Raw genomic sequence first — 27797 nt, forward strand, 5'->3', positions numbered from 1 at the left:
ACTGCATATACATTTTTTTTCTCAACTTAACACTCAGCAGCAGCCAAACTGCATTCTGAAATCCTTGATGGAAACCATAATATAAAACAGCTTACTCCAGGTTGGGCATTTTTGTTCTTCTCTAACTTCACCACCACAGAAGACTGTTATGAAAAAAGAAGTACTTTAGTAAAACTTTTTAGCAGGGGAGGGAATAAAGAAAAATGGACCTGAAAAATCTCAGTATTAAAATAGTCCATCCTACATAGTCTTGTACAAGCTCTTCTCTATTTCCCTCCCCCACCCCCAAAAGAGGGTTCAGCTCCAGTGTTCTGATTAGCAGAAAAATGCTGGTAAATATACACCAACGTAAAATTTTGGAGGCTCAGAGTGAAGACTGGCATGTCTTTCATACTCTACTGCCCAGCTCTTCAGTACAACTTTGAATTCCAGGACTTTCATCCTCAATAAACCCAGCAGTCACTTCACCCATAAGCTGCCCATCTGAAAGAGCCTAACAGGTGTCTCCACATGACTTTCTCCTCAGGGAGTTCCCTAACTGACCCTGTCCTTTATCCCATCCAGCACACAGCTCCCACCAGTCACACGCACTGACAGAGGGCACAGATTTATCTGTGAATGAAATAACTTTCTGTCATAGCCTTTTCATAAGTCAGCTTTATTGAGTAAGAAACAGACTCCAAATTTTTTAGCCAACAATCATTTTCATTTGGCTGTCCCCTGCTGATATTCTAGACTTTTCCTGAAAGTATTAAGAGAGAAAATGTATGCCAGACTATTAGATGCAAATTGATGCCAGGATAATAACCCTCAGCTGCAACTGTCCATGCATAAAATGTTTTGTCTTCTTTTTTTAAAAGCACCCCACAGTTTGCTCTTTATTCTCCTCCAAAAATAAACTCCCCAATAAGCTGCACTGTAATGATCTCCAAGACAATGGGAGTTTTATATTTAAGGGTGAAAAATCCTGTGTCTACCATGAACACTCTTCAGATGGAAGAACTGTATTTTTACTGTGTGTCTATCCACTAGAAAGAGGAGTCCAAATCTAAGCAGAAATTCCTCAATACCACTCCATCATTAACAGTCCATCTCTACTTCTTCACAGCACCTGCAATCAAGGATGGAAGGGAGAGAGTCTTCTGGAAATGGATGCCACTCATTTAAGTGCCTGCACTTCAGATGTTGACTAAACTTCTTTTTCCTGAAAATTCCAGCATATACATTTTCAGAGCACCTAAGCTCATGGCAGCAGCTGTATAACCCATCACGGATGCTGTAAGTCCTATGAGCTTATCTGTGAGCCTGCTCTGTACAGCCAGGTGGAAGAGAGCACAATGCCAAGGCTGCAAGTGGTCCCTTCACTGTTAGAGCACATCTTGCTTCAGCTCCACTTTGAACAGGAGTTATGCTGAAACTGAATTATAGCCTTCTCCCCCCACATACATTTATGCTTATTCCCCATAGACTGTTTGGGTGTCAAATCTGCATAATCACTGTATATTATTTTTCAATAACCATAAAGCAGGCAAATCACCACACTGCCTGGCATCCATTAGCCAGTAAGTGCAAAGTTCTTCACATTTCTCATTCAGTGGTTGTTTCCCCACAGCTGAACTATAAATACAAAACACACTTTTCCTAACTGTTTATACTTACTTAAAGCATGCAATACTCTTTCTCCCCTTCATTCTCAGCTTACCATAACATACATGATTACAGTTATATCAAAAAATATACAGTCATGAAAAGAAGTATACACAGTCTCCACAAAGACTATTATTTTGGCTCTGGTGTTTGGGGTGCATCCACTGCCCAAAGCACAAAATCTACAATGGAGACCTTCTCTAGAGAAGGAACCACACAGCAGCATCAAGATTTTAAAGTAGAGATGTGATGGATTGGACAAACTAGTTTTTATTACACAGAAGTAACTGCTATCATAACCAGTATGTATTATTGCATAATTTAAAACATGGGAAACAACAGAAAAGGATTTGAAAAATGGGAAAAGATGGTAAGACACTGTCTTCATTCAGATTTTGAGGTTTTGACAGTTCATGTTTTCTTCATACTTTAAGTGTATCTCTTTTAATCACAAGCCATTTAAATTCATGCCCTCTCATATTTTGATTCTGAAATTAACAAATGTAAGTCCAAAAGCAGTTCTCATACAAACACCTGGCCTTAGAGCTCACATAAATCAAACCAGTTATCATAGCACTTTATTCAGGCTATCTTATGGTCACATTTAAAATTAGCCACCATACACACCAAAATACACATTTAGTAATTCTTTAATGCTTATACAAATTTTAATTGCATAAATTTTGACTACATAAACTTATTAAGCTCTATGGCACACACTGTGGCACCCTTTTGTGAAGAGCTGTACAATAGAATTGAAAACTAACTACCCATCATAAACACCTTCCCATGGTTTAGGTAACCTATTGGACAACACTGCTCACACACTGACATCCTTTGCTGATTTATCAAAGATCAAAGACTGGTGGATAAGTATTAAGAGGTACATACTGTACAGGATGATTAACTTTTCTAATTTTCAATATTTCTTCTGGTTTTTAAAACAAATTGCCTGACTCTCAAGAACAGTCTTGTAAAAAGAGTGAAAAAGCACTCCTATCCCAAGCCTTCTAAAGACTTCAAAAAAGAAGTTGGAAACACTTTTGAAAATATAAATTTAAATACTTCTAGAATTTTATGAGCAGTATTAGTCTGAATTTCTCTCATGTATCTATTTATACTAAACAGTCAAAGACAGCACAGAATCAAACAGAAAATAATTATTTGATGGAGACTTTCCTTTGATTTTAAGCCTTTGAATAAACAGAGTGTTATCCAGCAAATATATTTTCCAGATGGTGTTGGTTCTGTGGCAGACTAAGACCTTGGATGTTGTACAGACCAAGATATAATGAACTGTAGGAACTAAAATATAGTTCCTTTTGTCATTATCAATTCCCTTCTAAGTCTAACAGAATTTCAATTACAAAAGGAAAAGGCAGCTAGCCAGAACAAAGGTTGGCCATACTTAATCTTAGAAGCTAATGGCAGCTTTCACCACCAGTGCCCTTCCTCATCCCAGTGGCCTGCAGGCCAGGGAGGCCCAGCCAGAGCCTTCTGCTGCTGAGCTGCAGCAGCCCGGCCACGGCCACCGACCGCCCTGCGGCTGGGCTGGCACAGGACAGACAGAAGGCAAAGGAACAGGAGCACAGCTCTTTCCCCTCCCATCCCACAGCTGGCTGGGATCCCCACAACAAGAATTTTTGCCCTATATACAATAAAAATGTGTCTTCTCTGAGCTTCCATAGGTGCATCACGGTACCATGGAAGACAGCACAGAGCTTCTGTTCTCCACAACGTGGAAAGAGTTCTATTTCTGGAAAAATAGAGTGTGAGGCTAAAGAGCCACAGGTCTGCTTTCGATAGGCTGCCTTAAATATGAGCCAGGAAAAATACAGGCAAATAAATCAGTATGTAAACAGCCAAGACACAGAAAGTCTTCTTCCTAACAAATGAGGTAGAATAAATACCACACTGTGCTGCATCAGAACACACAAAAACATGGTCTAGCATTCACTTAAGGGAAGTGGAAACTGGGTTTAACATAAAATATCAGAAAACTGAAGTGAAGCCATTTAAGGGCAACAAGTTGAGAAGATGCAACTGCTGGGGGTGGAGGCTGCAGTGTGACAGCATTTCAAAAGACTAATTAGAGTTTCATGAGCTAGAATAAATAACAAGTGAGAGTTAACATCTTCACACAAAGAACTTGCTCATACATCAGATATTCTTGAAATCTTTATGTTATAAATTAAGACCACAGAATGACCTGAATGCAAATTATACAGATTTAAAACATGGATTCAGAATTCCAGACATCAGAAAACACACCAATAGATACATCTTGTTAATAATGGAATTCTTCCCAATTTTCCTTGAACATATTTACTAACTGATTGACTGCTTGCAAACATAAGCATTGCCCTTGGTTACCTCTTCCTCAGCTTTTCAGATACTTAGATAGAAATTATCTTGGATGGGGAATATGAAGAACATATGCCAACAGAGAGACTTATTTATGGCAGTTTCAATAAAACTGAAGAGTAGAGGTGCACATGTTACTACATCTCTCTGCTGAAGGCAAGTTAACAATTCCTAAGCTCCTCTATGAGTGGTCTTCATGTTTCAGTTTTCCTGTTTTTTACTTGATTATTTGTTGACCATTTCCTTCTCTTCACAAACCAAACTAGACAGCATAACATAAGCAGTAAATGTCAGGACTATACAACAGACTTAATTACATGTCATTGACACCACACCTCACTTTGTAAACTGGTAATTCAGAGCAATACTGTGCCTAATGTCAACAGTGAAGAAAAAAAATCAAAGCCATTCCTCAGCAAGGGAAAGACGGAAGAGCTGGAAAGAGAAAAGGCAACATTTTCATAGAAAAGGAGTGGCTTCTATGCTACCTCTAGTTAAGTTCTAAGAAAAGACAAAATTAGAATCTGAATTAACAGACAACTCAACCTCAAAAGAAATGTCACCAGTTAGCACATACAATTACTGTCTTGAAGGTTAAAACAAAGAGTTGCACATACATACAAAAATACCAACAAACCCATATTTTTGTAAAAGTATGAACATTCTACAAAAAGATTCTACCTAATTTTTTCCCCTCCAGGTGTTCCACCTGGTATAGCAGTCTTGTTTATATAAATTTATAAAAGCCTTTTTGGACATTAACAGGTTAAGAAACTCTGGTATCAGGTCAATAAATTAGTGAACTTATGTTTGACCAAAGACGTGTTTGCAAAAATAAAGTAAAACAACCCTGCAATGTATTGCACCCATTAGTACTGCAAAGTTCTGTAATAATGCAGATTTCTTCCATGTGTTTTAAAGCATTTTGTATCCACTGCTCAACTACTTTTCTTTTAGTTGCACTCACAATGGAAATACTTTAGGAATTCTCCCTATGCCACTTGATTTCTCTTTTAAAAAGAGAAGACTTTTCATCACCTTAATTAAACAGCATTGGGAAAAAAGAACCAACCCTCTGTATGGAGTCTGATCTCACAATGCCCTAGCCAGTATTATAAAATTTCTGAAAATATGGCAAACAATTCCAAGACATATGAAAACAGCTGTAAGGATTCACAACTGTAGTAGCATCTTCATTATATTTACTCTCATTTGACAAGGTTTGTAATTAAGGCCCATTGGGACATGCAATACCTCATTACCATTTATTCTTAAAACACTGCACACTAGTGGTTTACTCAAAAAATACTTTTAAAAGAACTTCAACAAAGAACTATCAATGGCTGAAGAAATATGAATCTACGTTTTAAAGGATGTTTGGAAACATTCGTTATAATTAGCAAAACAAGTATTGTCCCCATGACAGCCTTTCTTTACAAACCTTTGAATGTTTGACAAGAAAAGGTCGTGTTTTGTAAAATCCTGGAAAGGTCATTCAATAACAAATCACATGAATGAAATCACAAGAGTTCAAGGAGGTTAACAGAAACACCACAGGCACTAAAGCATGTTTTCAAGGTAAACAAGGTAAAAGAAAAACAGACTGCCTCAGCTCTGGAAAAAGAAAATAGCAAGTAAACTTTAATTTGCTACACACTGTAATTTTAAGACATTTTCTCTGCACTTGGTGCTTTAACAGTATGTATTATTTCTCACGTTCAACACATTTGGTAACGGATTAACAGATAGCAGAGCCAAAATGTTCAAGCATCTCTTCAAATAGTCTACATTGACCTTAGTAGATTTCCCCCCTTAATCTTCTGACCAGACACTTAAAAAAAAAAAAAAAAAAAGAAACAAAATTTAACTTCCATCTCAACTAAATCTCAATCTTAGATCTCAAAACTTCACTGCTTGAAACTCTGCCAGCCTTTCAGCTAAACACTTTGACCTGCTTGTGACCTTCTATTTCCAGGTCTATTTTCTTCTTTACCAAAAGAACACAACATTTTTCACAGGCAGGAATAACAAAGAGTTGTTTATATAGGGTAATTTAACTACAGGATCAGTGCAGGGAGCAGTGTGATGTATTTGATCCACAGACCAAGAAAAAAGCTCTGCTCACCAGTGTTAGAGAAAAGCCTATTGAATAGTTTTCCTGGGGCAAGCCAGCAAATTGGAGTTCTTTTCATGTATAGGCATAGAAAAAACGAATTCAGGAATGATCCTGGGTCTCTGTCTCCACAGGGTGTTAAAGCCCTGCCCTGCTGCAAATCTGAAGTTTTAAAGTTCCATTATCTTGGGGGAGAAAGGCAGTACTTATTTACATAAATTCAACATTATTCAATAGAATTTGCTACACAGGGGGAAATCTCTTGCAACACAAAGTATTTAGAATCACCAACTATGCTTAGTTTATCATGATTACACTTGTGTTTTCATTTATGACAGGCTATTTGCAAACTGTAATTTATTATGAACCTCTTTATGAGATTAATTTAACAGGATCAGACCTGTGGACCACCTAAAGTTTGCGTGTTGACTGGCAGCAGTGAGTCTCACAGAAGAGGAAAAAGTGCACTGTGGCAGCACACTACTGAACTGTTTCCCAGAAAAGTTCTGTTCTAATCCCTAGGACAAAGTTAGAATTTAAACTTAGCATTATCAGTTCAAAAAAGTCTGAAAGCATTACAATTTAAGACCAACTCTATTAGATAGATACTTCTCAGCCACCTATCTCCCCCTTTCAAGTCTACATAACACCAATAGGTTTCCCACTGTAAATGAAGCAATGTAAAGATATAAGGTTTGGGGTTTTTTCCTACCAAATGAGCTCGATAGCAGAGCTGGCAAATCCAAGCAACTTGGCTCTTTCATCAAGAAAAGCTGAATACTGTACTTCTAAGAGAGGACCATGGTTACATTGGGCTCATCATTCCTTGGAATGAACAATAGACAGCATTAGCTACTTCAAGCACAAAGTCAAAAAACTTGACTTTATAGCAACATGTAGACGAAGAAAAGTTGGCTGTCCCCTGTGCACCCGAGCAAAGCATCAAGCTTTATGTAGTTAGTTACAGAAATGCTTAATTTTCAAAGTTTCTGTTTACTCAATGGCATGCTAAACTTATTTAGGAAAAGTGATCCAGCAGAAAACCCAAAATTCCAAGATAAAGAAAGAAACATGACCATTTTTCAATTAGAGCATCCCCCTAGCCTGACTTATCATGCCATAGCAACAACATAATATACACAAGTATATGATGGAAAATGTATTTTGCAAGAAAGCAAAAAGAAGGGCAAGACCAATGCAGCCTCTGCGCACTTCAGACCATGGTGCTTTGGTCCTTCTAAGCACATAAACTCCCCTCTAATATCCTACTCCAGTCCTTTTCCAGGAAAGAGGGCAGAATGGATTCTGAAGGAAATAGACAACCTCATCAGCTGTTTGATGGTCAAGGAGCTGGCATCATGCTTAGACATCTGTGTAAGCCTAATAGCAAGAACAGACATCAGCAGACAGATGATTACCAATACAAAAACAAAACCTTGAAAGTATTTCCAGGTGAAATCAAGGCAGTCATGGCTGTAATTCTTCTTTTACAAGAAACATGCATACCTTCAAAGGAATTAAGATGCAAAATACTAAATACTGAAAATAATGGCTTACGGTTAGGGAGTAAGTCATGACTACTTCAAAGACCCTACTAATTAGCATAAACATGTGCTGCCTAAGTTTTTGCATCCACAAATACATGGGCAGGGTATATATATAAACACATTTTTATCAGGAAGAAATATAACATTGCTTTCTAGAGGACCATTAAAATAACATCCAGCTTATACCTGGTTCTGTCTATAGCCACACAACGTAGTTTTTTGTCTTACTTCAACACTATTCACATGCTACCAGAATGTCTTTCATTCTTCACTATAGAACAACTCAAGATATTTGATTCATGCAGTGCCAAATTTTCCTGGGTTTGTATGTGACTGTTTCACACTATGGGCCTTATGCTGTTGTTTAGAAGCCTTTTAGGGGCTGTGCAGGAAGCATTCTCTGACATATGGTCCAGAACTTAGATGTTAAGAGAGTTGTCATTATTTCAGCTTTCAGGGCTCATGCATTACCTTTTCCTACAGGCTGCAGCTTTGCCTTTTTATTTTGAGGAATTCAAAAAGAACTCATCTGGAAATGTTGCTTGTCCATTAGTGCTATTGTTTCTTTAAAAAGCTATACCAGTTTGTACTATGACTGATCAAAATGACTATCAGAAACAAGACACCTCATTTTGTCTTTCTTGCCAACTATTTTAGCTTATTTGCCATGAGCACAGGGTATAATTAATATCACACAGGAGCCAGCATTGTCATTTTTCAAATCATTTCCCTGGAAATGTTCTACACCTCTTAATGGCCCTGCTAATGCTGTAGCTGTCATGTTTTGGACAGCTGCGCTTTTACAAGACAAACTCAGCTGCGCCATGTGCCTCTCTGTAGACTTTTTAGCTCAACGGCTCAGAGGCCATGAATGCCAGCTGGTAACGGCTATATGGAAATCTTTGATTAATTTTTTTACCTCTAGACGCTGACTGTTGCTCAAATGTCACCTTCCCAGTTTTCATCCCTAGCCAGTATTTTTTCCCCCTCCCAGTACTGCTTGATGGATGAAGAATCAACTGAATGGGCCAAAAATCTTATGACTAATTAAAGCAAATACAGCCTGTCCAGATGTGGAGAGAGCACAAAGTCTGGAGAGGAGCCAGGTCACACACAGGAAATGCTCCATCATTCAGGGGATGCAGCTCTTAGTGATATTTACCAGCATAGAGTTAACATATACTGATACTGCCACCCTGAAGAGTGAAGTTGCACAAGCTGTCCTATGTAAGGCTTTGCCATCATAGCTTGCAGTCAAAGCAAGTGTGCAGTCTTCCTCAAATGTAAACACTTACGATACAGAAGCTGCACAGCTATTAGGAAGCTCAGGTTTTATTCTGGTTTCCTCAAGAAATGATTGGAAGATGACAATACAATCGAATTAGCACTGCTCAGCAGTCATATGGTGGGGTAGGGTAGCTCTAGCTCAACAACTGATCTTGCCTACAAAGCATCCTCTTACTGAACCTAAGGACCAGACAATGTGATCGATAAACCACCTAACATACTGTACCTTCTAAAAAATGCAACACATCAAATGTCCATCTCTGCCACATAAACAGCTCTGATATTCTCCCATTTGAAGTTCATGGTCACTAACGATCTTCAGCCCTTAAAAAGAAGGCTGCAGCACTCCTTTTCTGATCATGTCTGCAAAACTCTTCATAAAGCTGTGTTCATCAGTTCAGCAGGAGCAGTTCTTCCAGCTGAAACCAGCCAGGCCAGGAAAGTGACACGAACAGGATGCTGCTAAACATGCACAACTCAGAAACGCACACTATATTCTCTTCTGCATGATTTGCTGCCATTTAAAAGACAATAAACAGCAACTTTAGATTGCTAACAACATGTCATTTAAGGTTTGCTGTTGCTCAACATCAAGAAAAATCAATGCCAGCTCTACAGGGGCAGAAAACCCAAAGAAGTGAGCTCCATTTCAGGTCTGTTTGAACTCATTTCCTTTCTCCATGGTTGCCCCCTTGTACACCCCCTCAGGCATCCCCTCACAGCAGGCATGACAGCTTGACACATTGACAGCTTGCACTGAATGACAACTGATTTGTACAAATTTCAAGCCTTATAAATCTACCTGTCACAACAACAACATAAAAGAGCTTGGACCCAGCAGGTAACTCAGAAAAAGCTTCCCCTGACAGCATTTTCTGAAAAGCAATGGCTTGCCTCCTGCCAAAAATTCCAACTATCATCCTTGTATAACTTTGAATAAAAATTCAGGGCCCATTTTCTTGCCAACAGGCTACCAATCGTCTTATTTAAAGATTAAAAAGAGTGAATAAGAAAAAAAAAGCCATCCACAGAATTTCATTTTATACTGATATGAAAGTAGTACCACCTGCTATGGTAGGATTACCACACCATTTTTCTCTACAGTGCTCAGACAGAGTAAATGAACAAGGCTTTTTACGGTATTTAAACAATATCCCAGATTGCAATGCTGTTATGCATCCATTTCATTGGAGCTGTTACTCAATGCCACTCTTGCTGATAGAAGTTCAAGAGTTTTTTTGTTTTACTTTGGGAGGTTGCTTTCTTTTTATTTTTTCCCTCGCTGAGTTGTTAAAAAAGCAAAATTGCAATTTTAGAAACCAGCAAGGCTTTTCAAGCTACATTTTGCAGTCCAGCTCTGGAGGAAATCCACACAGACATTAGCTAAGTGTTCAGTGTTTCCATAAGCAGCATTATGCAAGTGAAAGGCACAGCACTTAATGCTAACCCTTACAAAGGGATCTAAAGGGAACACAGTATTTTTCAAAAAGATCTTTCTGAAAGGAGTTTATACCAAAAGATTTTTTGAAGTTGACAAGAAGACTCCACAAAGATGATGAAAGTGATACGATGTTTAAAATTATGCAATTTCAAATCATTCTGGGAACTCCCTACAAGATCACTTTGTAAGTACAACAGGACATGCTATATGAGGTATCAAATTAGCTGTCTTTAAGCCTGGAAAAAATGTTCATTATATTATGCACGATTAGGGACAGAAAAAGTTATTTGTGTATTTTAGCTGAAAATAAAAGTGGCTTGCAATGATAGTTCATAAAGATTCAAAACTAAGAGCTTTCTTCTAAGTTGGATAATAAGAGCAATTAGTAATAAATGTATAATTTCTTTAAACTATAAATTCAGCCAATGAGACTTCAAAGAAATGGCTTTATTTCCTTTTAACTCAGTTATTACTGGAAAACTTAACTGTCCAAATCACTTTGCAAATGTAGCAAGCTGATGACCAGTCAAATAATAGCACTGGTTGAGCGCTAATAGTTGAGTGCTATTTCACATTTGTACCTATAGTGCTCTCTCTATATTTGATCCATGACCTAGGATACTAAAAATTCAAATTTTTCTATATTCAACCCTGGCTGACAAGTCCCTCATTTCCTTTCTGTGATGATTTAGTGAAGAAAGCAGGAAAGCAGGAATACTGTTATGCAAAATGTTTAACAAAAAAAAAGGTCCAAAAACAGCAGAACAGCCCTACAGTCTCTTACAATTCATGTGGCCATTTAAGGGCTGTCTTACTTTTGCTTAAGAGGAGGAAGGGGGGGGGAAGGAAAGCAAATATTATTTTACAGTAAAAGAAATCACAATGTGTGAGCAATTTCTAGCACTTACAAAGTGTTTGAATTACAAAATAGTATTTTTTTTCCTAACAGGCAACTTTTCAAGAAAAGTAACAACCTAGTTTCACTGTTGTTTCCAGTGAAGTTGCAACTCCTGTTTCTGTAGGCTGCCCAATTGTGCAAAATTACAGGAAAGTTTAAGCAGACTGCTGAAGACTTTCCATTGAGGCACAGAAAACTACACCTACATAATACAGAATTGTCAGAGAACATGGTATCTTCAAAACAAGTACCATCACACAGGTGATAAAAGTTAAGCACATTGCTTCTTGAAAACATCACCCAAGGTAAAATACTTCTGGCACAGAGCACGTGTCTCAAAACTACTTTCACTGGCTCATGCAAATACACAGCCTTATGATGGAGGAAAATACAAGTTAATTTCATAACACCTGTAGTCACCATTACCCTTGAGAAAAAGGCCCAAGTTCCTGAAGATAACAAATGATATGGACAGCAAGTGAGTATTATGGTTCAGCCATCTTGGCTGGGATACAAAGGATGCACATCCTCCTTTTTCTGTCTTGGGAATTTTTTTTTTAATCTGCTCCATCAAAACTTCCTTTAGTCCTAGCATTTCCAAACACAGATCAACATCACCTCTATAGTTAAGTGTGACATAATACAAGTAGTAAGTGGGTTTAGAAAAAACTTCTCATAATTACAAGCCCTGGAAGAGGAGCTCTAAAGCAGCTCACTTCAACACCCCAGCCATCACCGAGGAACAAAACAAACAACTTTTCTGTTAAAGACAGAAATGTCTTGAACATCATCTTATGTTGGAAGAGCAAAGGCTTAAATTTTGGCCTTGCTGGAGTTGCCTGATCCCCAGACTTGGTAACCATAACTTCTACCACATTGATTTTTTTCTCCTATGCCAATACCACAGCATATACAGGACTTGCTTAACATACGCAGCCACAATAGGGCCCCCATATAAATAAATATTGTTTCTCCAAAAATACTTTGGGGTAGAGAGGAGGAGACAGACACACACTTCTCAATCCTTCCTATGTCCAGAAATACAACAAAGATGTTAATTCACGCACATAGGGACAGAACTTGTTATTGACAGAAAACAACTGCAAAATAGCATACCACCTGGGACGGCAAGTTCCAGAATTTCTAGGATTTTGTCCCTTGAACCTGTGGAAGTCAGTATATTTTTGCCACTTAGAATCCTCTGTGTTATTTGTAACTGTCAGTGGAACGGAAATCTGTAATTGTTAAGAGGGAAAGCGCCTGTGCAAATTCTTCCCAGTGCAAAGTGAACAGTCAATCACTTTTATAAGGACAGGAACAACCGAAACTATCCATTCGTATACTTTCCTTTAGTCAACAATATTACCTTTAGTAATCTGGGGAATGTGCATCCATAAATTACAGAAAGTGTTATTGCATTGCTGAATAAACAGCAACATTTCCATCAGCAGCAGTGGCAGCACCACAAAGGTATAACAAACAGACTCAATCATTTTCTTGTCAAGCTTTGCAATGACTGCAGAGTTTACTGCTGGAGATAATGTTGCTTTCCTCAGCATTGTGTGCCAAACTGCAAACTGCTTATTAAAACAAAACCTCTTTTTCTGAGCAGCATGAGTTGGATAATCACTTATTGCACTCAAGAAAAAACAGGTTTGATGCCCAGAGGTGGTTAGCAATCAAGCATATGCATTAACATTTGGTTTGTAAAAACTGGCTGAAAAAAAAAATAAGTGAACTAAAAACGAATTATGAGAACCAGTGCCTCAGGTTTATCGTTTTTCCTGTTAATATATTGTTACTGATAAAATATTCCAAACTACTCTAATGGGCCTCTAAGAGAGAAATTAGCAAAGAAAGACAGGAGTGAAATATAATTCAACTAAACCAAATCAGATTCCTTCTCTTGAAAAAATGTTTTTTAAAAGGAACAACTGGATCATGTCTTTTCATTCCAACTACAGGTGGCAACTTGCTTTTCACAGAAGGTGGGGGGTGAGGAAAAAAAGTAAACTTAAAAACTAGTCAACTGTGTCAGAGATACTGCTGAAGCACAAATCTATTATTACCATCCAAAGAAACAGCTCGGCATAACTAAGCCGACCAATACTCCTGAAAAACCCAGTTCAATTTTCTTCGCTTAAAACAGATTGACAACCCTTTTACTTGGTTGAATAACAGGAAAGTCTGAGACACAAATGAGCAAGCTCTGCCATGTCAAGAAAACACTGCTGTAAAGCAAGCTATTATTCTTGACTTCAGAATTGCTCCCTTTTTTCTTCTTTCCATTTTCTTAATGATTAGAGATATATTAATATAAAGGTAAGCAGACAGCCTTCTCTCTGCTGTGTTGGCACTGCTGATTTCCTTCTAACACTGAGCTATCAGCTGCTCAAGAAAACAGAACATCCAAATAATGGAGATTTCAAGACTATTTTAAGTTGTAGAAGAGTACTCTGAGACTCAAAGCCACACACAAAAGAGAATTTTAAGAGGATGACAGTGGCATGCATCGCTGATCTTTAACAAGCACATGAACACAATTAAAGCCCATGTTGTCTTCAAAAAAAGAAGAAAGTGATGGCAGCCAAGTTCTGGGATCCAACACATTGAGCACTTACGATATCCTCAGGGTGGGAAGTTCCAAACTTACAAAACCTCCTTTGATTCCACAGAAGTTTGAGTAGCTTTTTCCCTGAGTACTTAGGTGACCTGAACCTAAACACTAATGATTTGTTTACTGTGGAGAACAGTAATCCTGACTGTAATTAGACATAAAAAGTAAGCATTTGTATCAGGTATATCTTGAAATTAATTTGATCTAAAGGAGGGTTAAATCAAGCCAATCTGCACATCTGTGCTTCCTTTCACATTCGCAGAACCTGAGCAACTGCAGCAATGTAAGCCCCTAGGAAAGAGTCTCCAAGCCAACTTAGAGTAGGATTATAAATATTCAGCTGTTTTAACTTGGTCAAATGCAAAATCATGGCAACATTCTTATCAGATTTTCACGTCAAACAGAATTAACATTCATGAAACAGTCAATTAAATGCATTCATAAAATACCTTTGTAGCTATTAATATTTCAAAATATCAATTCATTTCCTTCTCCCACCCATTAAGAAAATTAAACTTCCACACAGTGATATTATCTGGAAGAACAGCAAAGTAAGAAAAATGCCAAACCATCTCCTACACACAGCCTAACTCATCATGTCCATGTTGATTCTTTTCCTTCTTTTAAAATTTTTACTTTCCTTAGGCCGTTGTCTTCTTTCTCACACTCTTCCACCACAAGCACACTTACAGACCCATTTCCTTCTACAGGTGTAAATACAGGTTTTTCCCAGAAACAAAGGTACTACCTCCCAGACCCAAAATAAAATCTTCAATATGTTTGTGTTCATTCTCTTTCACATCTGCTTACTCTTACAGTCTTGTACTTCTTGTCACTCTCTAGTCCTCTCAAGTATTCACATATTGAAATTATCTATAGCTTTCTCCATTTTTCTTATTCCCATTCCTCTCTGTAACTCTCAAATGCCTCCTGCCAGTCATCATAATTTCCCTCTCTCTTACCCCAAAAGCCATTGTTTTTACATATCAACACCAAGAAAAGCTTTGCAATAGGGAAACAGTAACTCCAACTCATCTGTCATAACGCCATGAAAGCTCCATTTAAAAAATGAAATTTTTCATATGGTACAACTACTGGTGACCATACTTTTTCAAAGTGAGCAAGTGTTCCATGTATGAAATAAACTGTTGCATTGCAACATGTCTGAATAACTAACATACTTAAAGCAATGCAGTAATAAATCCATTCTTTTTATATCTAACTAATATCATCGTATCCAGTGACTATTACAATTTGCAATTGGAGATGATTCAGTTAAAACTGCAAGTTACCCTTCAGAGTGCTAGGTGTATGATCTGCTACCCAAAGGTTCCGGAGTGTCCCTTAATTTCCATCATTATCTACTGACATGCCCAAATGATTCTTTGGCTACTTGTTAATAAAAGAATCAGAAGGTGCTAATCTCATTATCGCCTTGTCAGCAGCTCCTGTCAGAGCGTTGTTGCCCATTAATCGCCTGCTGCTGCTGCAGTCAATCAGCTCCTGCCTCGCACTCCCCCAACACGTTCATGCTTCCACCTGCAAGGACAGCAGCTAACCCAAGTGTCACGATGCACTACACTGCCTAGCACCACGTTATGGAAACAATTATTTGCCTTCCTCTGTAGCGTCACAGGTATGATTGCATAGTGCAAAACAGTTTACCTAGGCTGAGGCTCTATGTCTTCTACTCCACCTTCCTAATTTATTACTTGGTTTACTTTACAGTCAAGCTAATGCAGCCTGGGAAATAATTGCCACCATATGAAAAACCCCAAGAGGATTCCTATGCCCAGGCAGAAAACTGCCACTCACTGTTCTAACTGAAGAGTGCATATTTATTCCTATTACTTCAAACAGTAGGCATAATTTATTTGACAATACACATTGTGAACCTAACTCAAGAGTTTGTGTATCCCAAAAATACTTTTCTTACTATGTGCTGACAGAAATTTCAGAGACAGATACCCACGATCATTCAAAACTTCTCTCAGATTGGTGTATTTTAAAAAATCTATTTATCAAACCTTAGGAGTAGGTTGATATATGAAATTCATATTAATGAGGCTAGTATTTCCAATTAATGAAAAGGAAGATAAACAAAGATGAATAGTAAATAGCAACAAAAAAAAAGGCAATGAAAATAAAAAATGCAGACAAAGTAAGTGGGAGGAAAAATCAAGCTAGCATGCCAAAGGATAGAAAAACAACCTGTCAAACCTATCCCTGTCTTACTAGGAATACTTATATACCAGTGCTCAAAATCAGCCTAAAATTTATACATGTAACATCATTTTAATAAATCAGGCCTGGATCAGCACACAATGTTACAATTAGAATAGAAAATTCAAAATGTCTTCTTCTGTGTCCATACAGCTTTTCACTAGAACTGCATAGAATAATTCTTTAAAATCCGTGAAGCTATCCAAATACAATCACTCAAAGACCTTGTAGAGCTCCATCCAGCCTCTAAGTTTAGAAAGGAAAAACTTAATGCTCTGAGACTGAAATTTGCTCTCTACACAAGGAACATAATTTGGGGTAGAAAAGGCAAAAAAGCAGCCCAGATCAAAGATTCAAAGAAACAGATCAGTCAGTGATTTGTTTTACTCACAACAGATAAGAACTGTTTGTTCTTTCCAAAAACCATATACTACTCTTCCGATAAATACGTAGCAACAAAAAGCCACAAAACAGATTTGAGATGGGGTTTGAACAAGAGAAGGTGAGGTATCCCATTTCCCAGCTGGCTGAGATTTGAATGTAGCTCTAGCAACTATGCCCAACATACTAGCAAAAACTCCTCTGTCTTTTGGCCATGTAATTCCACTTCTATGATCCAAACTTTTCCTTGCACTATGCAATAGACACTAAAAAAGATATTTCTATGTCTGAGAGAGATAACATCGTTTAAAACTCTCACCCTAGGAACCATGAAATAACACAGCTCTAACTGAGGTGTGAGACATCATCTGTGTAGATGATACAGATTCAGGTGCCATTCATGCTGTTGGCTCTGATACCAGCTAAAAAATAAAAATCAATAACCTAGTGAAGCCTTCTCTACCGTATGATTCATAGGAAAGGCTCTCAGGAACATGGATATCCTAAATAGCTTGTAAGCACCTTCACAGCCTATTTCCAACCAGATCAGCATACAAAGAATATGGCAGTAGAGGCAGCATCAAATCCCCTGTGGATCACAAAACTCCACCTGCCCTTTCATCAGCAAAATCCTCCAGTATCATAACCTCAGCCAGAGATCCCCTCTCCTTTAGTTTAGACAAATTCAACTAGACAATCAGCATAATCTGTTTATACATAAAAAAGTAAAGCATATCACAAGGTTTGGGGGTTTGGGTGTGTTTTTCCCTTCCAAAATCTTTTAGCCCATTATTTAGGACAAAAGAATGTGCAAGCTTATGCACTTTTATTGAACATCAGTGGAATATTTTGTCACAGTCCTAAGGCCTCCACCAAATCTAAATGAAAAACCAGCTGAAAAACAGGCTATGTGGGAAAAAGGGAAAAAATGTTATTGAGAAAGATTAAATATATTTGCATCTCAATCCAGATATCCCATGTTTGCCATAATACCACTACATAGTTGAGTGGCACAAGTGAAAGTGAAATTGTTTTGGCTGAGCTGACAGTAATAAGATTGATATGAATCATAGAACCATTTAGCATGAACTATATTATAACATTCACTTTAATCATGTTAAGTGTAAGGGAAGGGAAAAGAGTAAAAGTACACAAGCAATTTACTTGCAGGTATTTTTAACAACTTTATTTAAGCTTGCTTTATCTGCATAAAGAATATCCCAATATGCCTGTTAAGTGAAATGAAAATGGAAAGTGTTTCAAGTAGCATAAAGACATTAAAGAATGCCTTAAAGTGTATGAAAATTTTACATCAGCTCTTATTACAGTTGATTGCTGAACTGACAAGGGAAAAAAATGTATCTCAGGTTTCCCTCCACTTGTACTTTAATAAGCATTTTTTAAGCACCATTCTGCAAAGAAACTGAAACACTTCAATTCTGAAAGAACAGCTTTGGCATTAACTCTACTAATAATGAATAATATCAAGATATATTTTATTTTAGAGAAAGAAAAGACCTCTCCTGATCTTTTATAATTCCAATTTATGTTGCAGAAGTAGATCAATGTACACCAGTTGATTTTATGCTAGGCAGCCAAGGATACTGATCCTAACTTTTATGCCTCATGTAGGCTTTTTCAGTGGTAATTCATTAGTCAGGTTAAAAGCAACCTAGAACTCTCGCAATTTGGATGGTAGTTTCCTTTTTCATTCACCTGCCCAGTAAAAAAGAAGGGGTTTGGCTTAGCATCTTAACCATCCACCCATGACCAGGTTTTTCAGACACCACATTCTTCAATGAGTAAGATTTCTGTCATCAGCAGTTTTTTACCTTATGAAACTAGAAATTCAGATGTATTGTTCACTACTAAATGACTAAGGGGATGGAACAGATCCAGACACCTATCAGAACTAGCTGCTGCTAGCAAATCAGGTGTACTGCATTTACAGCCTCTGAAATGCACTCTTTAACAAATGTGTTCAAAGAGAATGCAAGCTCTCATGACTAGGTAAAGTTTTTATATAAAAACTTACATTTTCAGAGTACATTAAAAAGTACCATATAAAAAAATATCTAGACCCAAAAGGACTTCCTCAGCCTACAACACATCTCCCAGCTCCTCTTTTGCCTGTTTGATTAGGATTTAGCCTATGCTGACAGATTATCTTTGGAAAGGCCCCTGGCTGTGCCAAAAAGAACAAGTTAAGCAAAGGATTAACCAATACACTCTCACTAATGCAGTCAAACTGTCACTGGGATCAAAGACTTCCACAAGAGACAGAAAGTGATTTAGGCAAGTGTCCCTCCATGAATTAATGCAAAATATACTATAACATCCACTTTGTGCCTGACTGAAAGAATATACTGCTCTTCTTTCACTTCTCAGAAGGAAAAAAAACCCACCAACCTTTGTATTAAATCCAACTGTTTATTCTTTAAGCAAATACTTCCATCTTCTCAGCACTTGTATGAGACAAAAGATGTCGGAAAATGTCCAAATACATAATTTTTGCAATGGGAAACCATTAAAACAAGAAAATTCAACTCAAAAAATGGAACTGAACAGGTCATCAGAGCTCATGGATAATTTTATTTAGTCACTTGATACTGAAATACAGCATAAGATGAAGTAGCTGTGGGCCCAGTTACTACTTACATAACAGTCATGGTGCAGGAGACAAGGAGTACCAGGAACCCCACACAGATTTTGCTCAAAGCATGCCATTTTTATTAGTTGCTGTGTGATGGACATCATATAATAATGAAACTGAAAAATTATTTATGCCAAAAATTGTTCAAGCTTCCCGTATAGAAGAAAAAGGAAACTTCTAACCATACTTTGAACCAGCATTTTAGAGTCAACACTGTTCAAAAACATCAAGAGAAACAATTCCACAGATGCGAGGCAACAAATATTTCTGGCATTCTCACTAAAATTTACTGATTAAGACATCAATTTATGGACAATTCTGATCAATACTGTAATTTCAACTCTATCTCCTAACAAAGTGACCCATATCAAAAACAGTGATGTTCTGTGTCTACCACTGAAGGGAATTTAAATACTGAGAATTTGTGCCAAATTCTAAGAGCCAACATGTAAACATAAAATACAATTTCAGGATCATATCTTACTTACTCAAACTCTCCAGCTTACATAAAACTAAAGGGAACAATAATACCTCTTAATCTCATGTCTTCTTCAGCAGCAGATGCAATTTCTTCCCTTTGTGGCAAGAAGTTAATATAAACAGGCTATTTAATTGTGGATTAAAGCAACAAAATGAGATGCATAAAAATTTAGCAAATAGACTGATGCTACATTTGTATGAGAACAAAAATAATAGAAAAAGTGTGGAAAGAGTATTTTCAGCACTTCTAATAACATTAGGAGGTAGAACTACTTATTACACACCCATTTTTTTTTTGTCTTCCAGGTAATATCTCATTCTGGTCTCTGAAAGTGCCTATACGTAAAACAACTACTTTGCTCCCACAGAACTTCGAAATTTTTAAAAATGTATATACATTAATTCATCTTAATTTAGCACTCCCATTTTCCTTGAGCATTTGAGCTCTGTTATTTGGTAATAGACACACAAAGACACAACCTGAAAATGATGATAACAGACTTTCTCCAAACTAGTATTATTAAACCTTTAGATGTTCAGATTGACAGGAGAGAACTGTGCAAAATGTTTATTTTGCACAGTACAGAACACATAGTTTATATCTAAAGAGGGTTGTATCCAAAACAGAACAAAACCAACAACAAAAGCCAATTACTCTTTCCTCCTTCTTTACTGTCCTGTAAACCTGAAATCACTAGCTAGTCTGCCAAATTGTGAAACTCAATCCTGATCTGAGAAGAATTTTGGAAAGTTCATGAAATGGCAACACACACACAAAACCTCAACAAATAATTTCATTAATTAAAGGTAAGAGCTCGCGACAGCTGCTCTCCAGAGAAGCATTTGTCGTCAGAATGCTTTAAGGAAAGCATACAGTATTTCATCACTGTGTTTAGACTTCTTAGGAGATACAGTGTGATTAATGGAGAAAAAATAAATATTAAAAGTCTTACCATGCGCCAAATTAAGAAGAGCACTTGATAAAATAGGCACCACTTCTAGTGAGTAATTTGAAAGAATAACTGTTTTTCATTACAACCTCAGTTCCCAGCAGGTCATACATAAACCAAGCCAGCTGCAGTTCAAACAAAGGTCTGTCCAAAGGATGGGCTCAAGGTGCAGATAAATCATTATTGCAAAACCAGTGCCAAGCTTCACTCTCCCTTCTGCTTCTTCCATTTTAATAAATTGGGCTTGACCCCAAAACTCAGTTATTTAAATATCCTAGCTTCATTTTTGTCTGTACTTTTCCACAAATAAAAATTTATTACAAATAAAGATTTATTTGCAACAACCAAAGCAAGTCAAAGCTCTAGCAATATCCTCTAAAAGTGTTCACATGATCCCTAAAGTTTATAGAAGCTTATGAGTAAGCTACATGACCCATCAGGTATATGGTGAATGATTCATCTCATTTTAAAGCTACATACTTGTAGTTATTTCTTGAGAACTACAGCAGTATATTCAGAGATTGAAGTTTTCCCTTAGTCATTTTCAAGCTGTTTTTTACAATGTCAAAAAAATGTGAGGTTAACTCAGAGACAAAGGAATAAAAAAATAAAAAATAAAAAGAACACTTATATGGAGCAATAATTTCCTAGGTAAAAAAAAAAAAAGTTAGGTCTTGCCAGGCTATACCAAAACCCCAGGACTGGATCCTGACATCATGATAACTGTGCACAAGAACCTCTTCACTGGCACCAGTGGCACTTATGGGCAGATCACCTGAATCTTTCTGCAATCTCTCAGAGATTTGGGGGTTAATGAGCAATAACCACATGACTTCACCTTCCAGTCTTCTCACTTTTGCTATAGAGTCTGAGTCTACCCTTTGAGTTCTTTATTCCAAAGTACCATAGAGTAACTAACCAGATGCCCTACATGCACCACAGGCATTCTACCATGTGCACACCATTTATTTTCACAGCTAAAAATCTCGCATTCTCACCACATTTTATTTGCAGCTCAGAGTTATAAAACATCCCCTTTTTGGAAACATACCTTAGCTTTCTTAAATATTAGCACGCGTTAGTGAAAGTGGCAGTCATTGTAGAAGTTCCATTTTTATAAACTTAATATTGTGGTTACAATTTCCCATAGCCTTAGCTTACTGTAGTTCTTTTGAAGCTAGTGCCTGGTGAGAAACCTTGTTTAGACAGCTATAGGGTGGAGCTGCCAGGCTTTCAACTGTGCCAGAGAACACAGACCACCGTAGAGTAGCACACAGGAGTCCCTATATCAGATTTAGTAAAATCCTGTCACTAAAAGGAGTGTAAATCCAGGACTGATATATATCATCCAGAACATTATAGCTCCCAATCATAGTTTACAGAAAAAAAAGAACTACATTCAAGAAGGGAAAAAAAAAAACTGTTTAAAAAGGGGCTGGGAGAAACAAACATAATACATGAAAGTATCAAAATATAACAAGGACCAAACATGGGGAGGTTTAAAAAACTCAAATAAAGCAGCTCTCATTTCAACCTATACAGAATAAATAATAGTTTTCAGTTCCCCTTTGGGGACTTGGATTCATCCAAGATATAAATCTGAATACAAGTCAGTGCTCACTTTATAAAAATCAGAGATGAAAGCAATTAAATATAGAATGAGGTATTTTGGGGTCTCTTAAGAGCAAGAAGGAGGAATCTCCCCCCCTCCCCATTATTTTCAAAATATTTGAAATCGTAGAGAAATTGTGAAACATTACATCGTGGTATTCTAAAGTAATAGCTCTTGTTTATAACCATATAAATTTAGTCCCCTGGCACTACTGGGCTTACATAATAGAATAGAGTTATTTTAACAGTGCCCTGTTAAAAAAAGAAGCAACTCATTTTCAACTCATTTTCTCCAGTGGGAGGGAAGTGTGGCCTCATGTGAGAAAGGGAACATGCCTAAGTTATTACTGTAGGAAAGCAATCTGTCAAAGCCTGGTCGTTTTGGCATGGTGAATACCACTGGTGAGATCAGAGAGTCAGATCCTGCTTGCAATTACTGCTAAAGGACCTTGGATACAGGCAGCCTGCTATCAATTATTCCCCTGGCCTCAGACACTTGGACTTGTCAAGTTCCCAGTGTCTTCTGTTTTGTAACAGTAAGAAAAAGGGCTTCCCATGATCGGTTCTTGGAAGTTTCTCACATGTTGTGTCACTCCAAAGTGCCATTAACAATTCAATTAAAATTTCACAGCACATGTCAGCATATTCAGGTTTTTGTCTGCTAAAGTAAGGTCCAAGACAGATAAAGCAGATTCTGTCTCAAAATCTTGACTTTTATAGTTATGCTTTCATATGTAGATTATCAAACATGACACTGCCTGCCACCTCAGTGAAACAGTGTGTTTGATGTCCCTACTCTACTAATAGTACAAAGAAAAAAATTGTTTAACTAGAAAACCAAGCAGCAGCATCACTTGCAAGATGTTACAACTTGCATTATTTGTTTAATTTGGTATAATAGCAATTTTCTATTTGATGTGTTCTGGTTTTTAGAAATTCTCACCGGTCTATTTCTGATGTTAATTTTATTTTTAGAAATGCTTAAGTATTAAGGGTTTGTCATTAGCATACTTTCCTGTAAAAATATTAGCTGCAGATGTAAAGTGTAAATTGAAATGAAATTCATCTAAAAGGTATATTATACATGAGTTTTGCGAGATATGGCCACAAAAAGAAGACATACTGCTCATTCATGTAGTTTATTCATAGTTCAAGGGCTTCTCTGCAATTTTTCTCCAATTATACAATGTAAAAAAAATTTAACATCTTAAGGTTTTCAGTAGAATTGGAAAGCAGGTTCAGCCTTAAGCCTTCTAAGGCAGCTTTTTCTCTAAACCATCAATAGGTTTAGTCATGCAAGGAGAAGATTCTTTAAACTTACCAAAGACTTTGTTTAAAGCCCAGGAAAATGTGGACTGTCAGCATCCTTTGTGTTGTTTTGCAGCTTAAAGCCATTCCCCAGTACACTGGTGACCCTCTACCCCAGTTCTCTAGTTTCTCTCCGACATCAAACTCAGGATTATTGTTAGACTTCCAGGCAAAAAGGAGATTAGAAGCCCAGCTGCAACAGCTGACTGACAGGCAAGAGAGTAGGAAAAAATACATAGATATAAAAAGTTTATCCACCATATTACCAAAAACATTTTCTTCCACCCACCAACTAAGAGCATTGATCAACATATCCATGGCTTGAAAAGCAAGAACTCCAAGAAATGTGGGCATCTCCCCTAAGAGTGTCAAGACAGGATTTGACAGTTGAAGGCAAAAATGATTTGCATGTAAATCCCGATCAAAAGCAAGCTTGCACCCTGAAGTTGTCAAGTTTTGCTACCAGTCTGACACTTAAATGGGCTATAGCAAAACTTGATTTAAACTAAGGAGAAAAAAAACATGGCAACTCAATTACCCCCTTGCAGATCAGATCTGGCAGTTCAGGTCAAACTTTTCACCCTGCCATTTCTCAATACCTGATGCCTTAAAGAAACAATATGTATTCCTCCTACAACCCTAGATGAAAATACATTTCCCATGGCTCCCTACTGTGCCTTTAAAAGTGAATGGGGGTAGGAGGCAAGGTAGGTTTAGAAATATCTTGCAAAGTTGAATTTTGGTTTTGTTAAATTTTCCCCTGATCAAAATAGTTTAAATTATATTGTAGGAAAAAATATTTTATGCAAACCTATTTTCCCTAGAGGGATGTCTAGTGTATATTGATTTCTAGAAGAATTCATTTACTCTTGAACAACTCCCATCCTGTTATACTTTAGAAGGCATATTTCATTGAAAAAATGTTTGCCTGTAGCATCACAGAACAGAGAACTACTTTGCCCAAAGGATGTGGGAAAAAAAACTCTAAAGTGTGAAATTTCATGAAAATTGGAGAAATATTTATATGGTGCAGTCAGTTTGTACAGTAACAAGGACTGCTCTAGTGTTACAAAAAGTAAAGCCAAATATTTTCTAGGACTCGACTCTCCGAGCAGTTCCATCCTTCAGCTGTTCAATTCATGCAATGCCTTCAGCTTCAGACATGTAACAGGTTTCTGCAGCAGCACTCAACAGTTCTAACACCTGCTACTGATTTGTTTTGTGTCCCCAGACCATCCACCTCAGCTATTTACAAAGTAACTTGGCTCTGTTCATTGCCATTAAAATGAGATATCTGAGATACACTTCAGACACTGCTGTACAGGTGAAAAAATACTCTGCAAGAGAGAAACCAGTGGATTGCCTATAGCTAACTTAGGTTCTGTAAACATTCGAATTAGGGAAGAACTTAATGAGATCCCACACACCACAAGAATTTGCTCACTTTACCATTAAAAATTAGGGTAATTCCAAAGATATGTTCACTGCAGTGTCACACACTGCCCAGAACTAAAGCCTGTATGCACACCCCCTCAGCCTCTCCATCTCAGCTGTATAGTTGTTGTCAGTTACAACAAGAGGAGAAAAAAATGCCAAAATACCTCCTTTTTGCAGACTGGAAAACTCAGTGTTGTTGATCACCTCACAACTGGTGCTCTTTCCTCAAATACTCAGATCTCCCTACACCACAATCCCATGCTGTGCCCTGCCTGAGCCAAGGGACAAAACCCAGCCTCCTACTTTAAGCAACAGGAACATTCTGGGGCAAGTTGTCCAATACTAATCCTTAATTTGTGTGATTACTGCATGCGTATAAATAAACAACTTTCATCTTAGACATTTCATGAGCTAGTTATGCAAAATTTAGCAAATTGCATTGCTTGCACCACCACTGATCCCTGGAGAATGTTCAGAGAAGATGAGTGCACAAAGAACAAGTCTGTTACCACAGGCCACTCAGTTCCCTACTATTACATTTCTAAATAAATCATGTACTCAGATAGCAGTTGTCACAACTGACTCTAATGGCAACACTCATATATTTCTATATCAAGATTAACACCAAAAATAAAGTGAGTGAAAAAATAGTAGTAAGAGGATTCAGCTTAGGGCAGCTGTCTTTATTACTTTCATGATGAGTCACTATAAGAATTAGACACAGTACAGGTTTCTGCTTCTACTCAAGGGACAAAAAAAAAATATTCAGAGCTACAGTTAGGAACAAACTGCTATTTTTCTGTGTTACTATGAACATCTGACCATGACACAATATCAATGAAGGATTTTAAAGCTTCATGCGATTAGGAAAGTGGCAAGCATTTACAGCATTATTGCTTAAATTGTAAAATCTTTGCAGCAAAGACATTTTTTTGTTCTGAGTTGTACAAAGCACTGTCAAAACAACGTCCTGCTACAACACTGACAATTTTATACACTCCCAGAGAAAGTGCAGACACTATTTCAGGGTACTTTGAAATGCTGCCATTTTTATTTCTGCAAATCTAACTCAGACTACACCTGGAATTAAAATCAGATCTGTTGTGAATCAAGCTGAAGTATTCAAAAGAATAAATTATCTCATCATTTTGGTCTCAGACTGTAACTTCAGTTATATAATGCCATCTTCACTTGCCCTCATCTTTATTTCTGTAGTTGTAATAAAACCTTAAAAATCTCATGCTTGCACTCTAAAACAAACAAAAATTACCTAAGTCTAACTAAGTTACTCTACCTCATTATTGTTGGAGGGAAAAAAACACCACATCAAAACTTCCTTAAATGAAATCCTAAAAACCAAATTTGGATGTAACACTAAGCCATGCAGAATCCATACAGTGCAAGTAACTAATTTGTCATAAATCTACCTAAACTTTAACATTTCAAGAACTACTCTAGCTTTCACACCTGAAAAACTGGAGGTTTGGTTTTTTAATCATTTCCACCTTAACAGTATTTTTCACTGCTAGAAAAGCCGGCAGGACAATCTTACCTCACTTTTTTCACGAGTTTTAAAGCATAGGGACATAAATTATTTTTATACTTTTTTTTGTGCTAACACATGCCCTCATTCAGCAATTTAATCAACTGTGAGGGCATACACACCCTTTTGTTTCATTAAAAGTCAGAGTAGATCCCTCTGGAACTACTTGCAAAGTAAGCAACAGCAGGTTGGTTGACCCTTCACTGAAGTGGCTTCTGCAACTCATCCAGGAGGAAAAGACCACACCAACACAGGCAACCAGCTTTCAAATTGCAGTTCTGGACTGAGCCAACACCCCTGCAATTTGCAGGGGGTAAAACAGACCAACTTTTGCTAAGAGCTTGCAAAAGGGTGATGACCCGGACTCATTACCAGCTTTACAAAACCAGATGTGAGATCCCAAATTAGCAGGGGATGCAGTAGAAAGAAAAGAAGTGGGAAAGAGCTCATTAGTATTCTATCCAATTGAGGAAGAAGAGTGATTTTTTCACCATGGCTCACTTCTAGCCCAAACGAGAAGCAGTTGACACCCAGGTCAGCTCCTCATCACCAAGAAAAGGCACAGTTTCCAACCTACTGGCAGAGAGAAATCATATACTTCACTGCAATCTAGCTCTGCAGAGTCATGATACACATTTAGAGACCTCAGCTGTATGTAAAGTAACATGCTACAAGCAGGTTTTCCTAAGTTTCATATAGTCTGAATTCAGCATAAATCAATTCTAAGTTGCTTCCATAAAGATTGAAGCCTTTTTCTCTTTGAACAGTCACAGCAGATAGCACAGTACTTGCAGATCCTCTTATACTAACTCCCCAAAACAGCACCATTCTACCCTAGGGAGTTCAGGTTTTAGAGATGCTACATATTTATTTTCAATTTCTTTATATGAAAGTGAGAATCAAATTTCCACAGTTATTACTATGTTTAATTTGGAGCATGTGGAGTAAGGAAGACACGCTACTCTTCAGCTTCCACAGTGCACAAAATAGTAGCAGAGCAGCACTAATCAAAAAAACTTGTCCTGGCTTTAAAGACGTGTTTTGATTCCACAGACAAATGCTCCTACTATAAAAGCCAACATCCCATCTCCATTGAACTCATGGTTATCAAAATTTTCATTAAGATTTCACAAATGTACTGCCATAGATTCATAAAACCTGCACACAGCAACCTTCCATAATGAATCAGTCTGACAACCTTATCAATTTCCAAAAAGGTAAAAAACATTTTCTGTAAAGTTTCCAATGCCAGAAAAGGAAAACTTCTAAAAACAGTGCTAACACATTTTCAATAAAG

At 37.3% G+C, this 27797-nt stretch overlaps 1 protein-coding gene and 1 long non-coding RNA gene across 29 annotated transcripts in view; both read right to left on the minus strand.

The window, feature by feature from the left end:
• Nucleotides 1-15458, minus strand: part of LOC135306443 (uncharacterized) — a 28722-nt gene extending 13264 nt beyond the window's left edge. Inside the window, exon 1 of the long non-coding RNA XR_010367264.1 lies at nt 15207-15458. This is a non-coding gene — a long non-coding RNA (uncharacterized LOC135306443). The remainder of the gene's footprint in view (nt 1-15206) is intronic.
• Nucleotides 1-27797, minus strand: part of LRMDA (leucine rich melanocyte differentiation associated) — a 630413-nt gene that overhangs the window by 526265 nt on the left and 76351 nt on the right. The window lies entirely within an intron of this gene.

Source organism: Passer domesticus, chromosome 8, assembly GCF_036417665.1.
Source record: "Passer domesticus isolate bPasDom1 chromosome 8, bPasDom1.hap1, whole genome shotgun sequence".
Lineage (NCBI taxonomy): Eukaryota > Metazoa > Chordata > Aves > Passeriformes > Passeridae > Passer > Passer domesticus.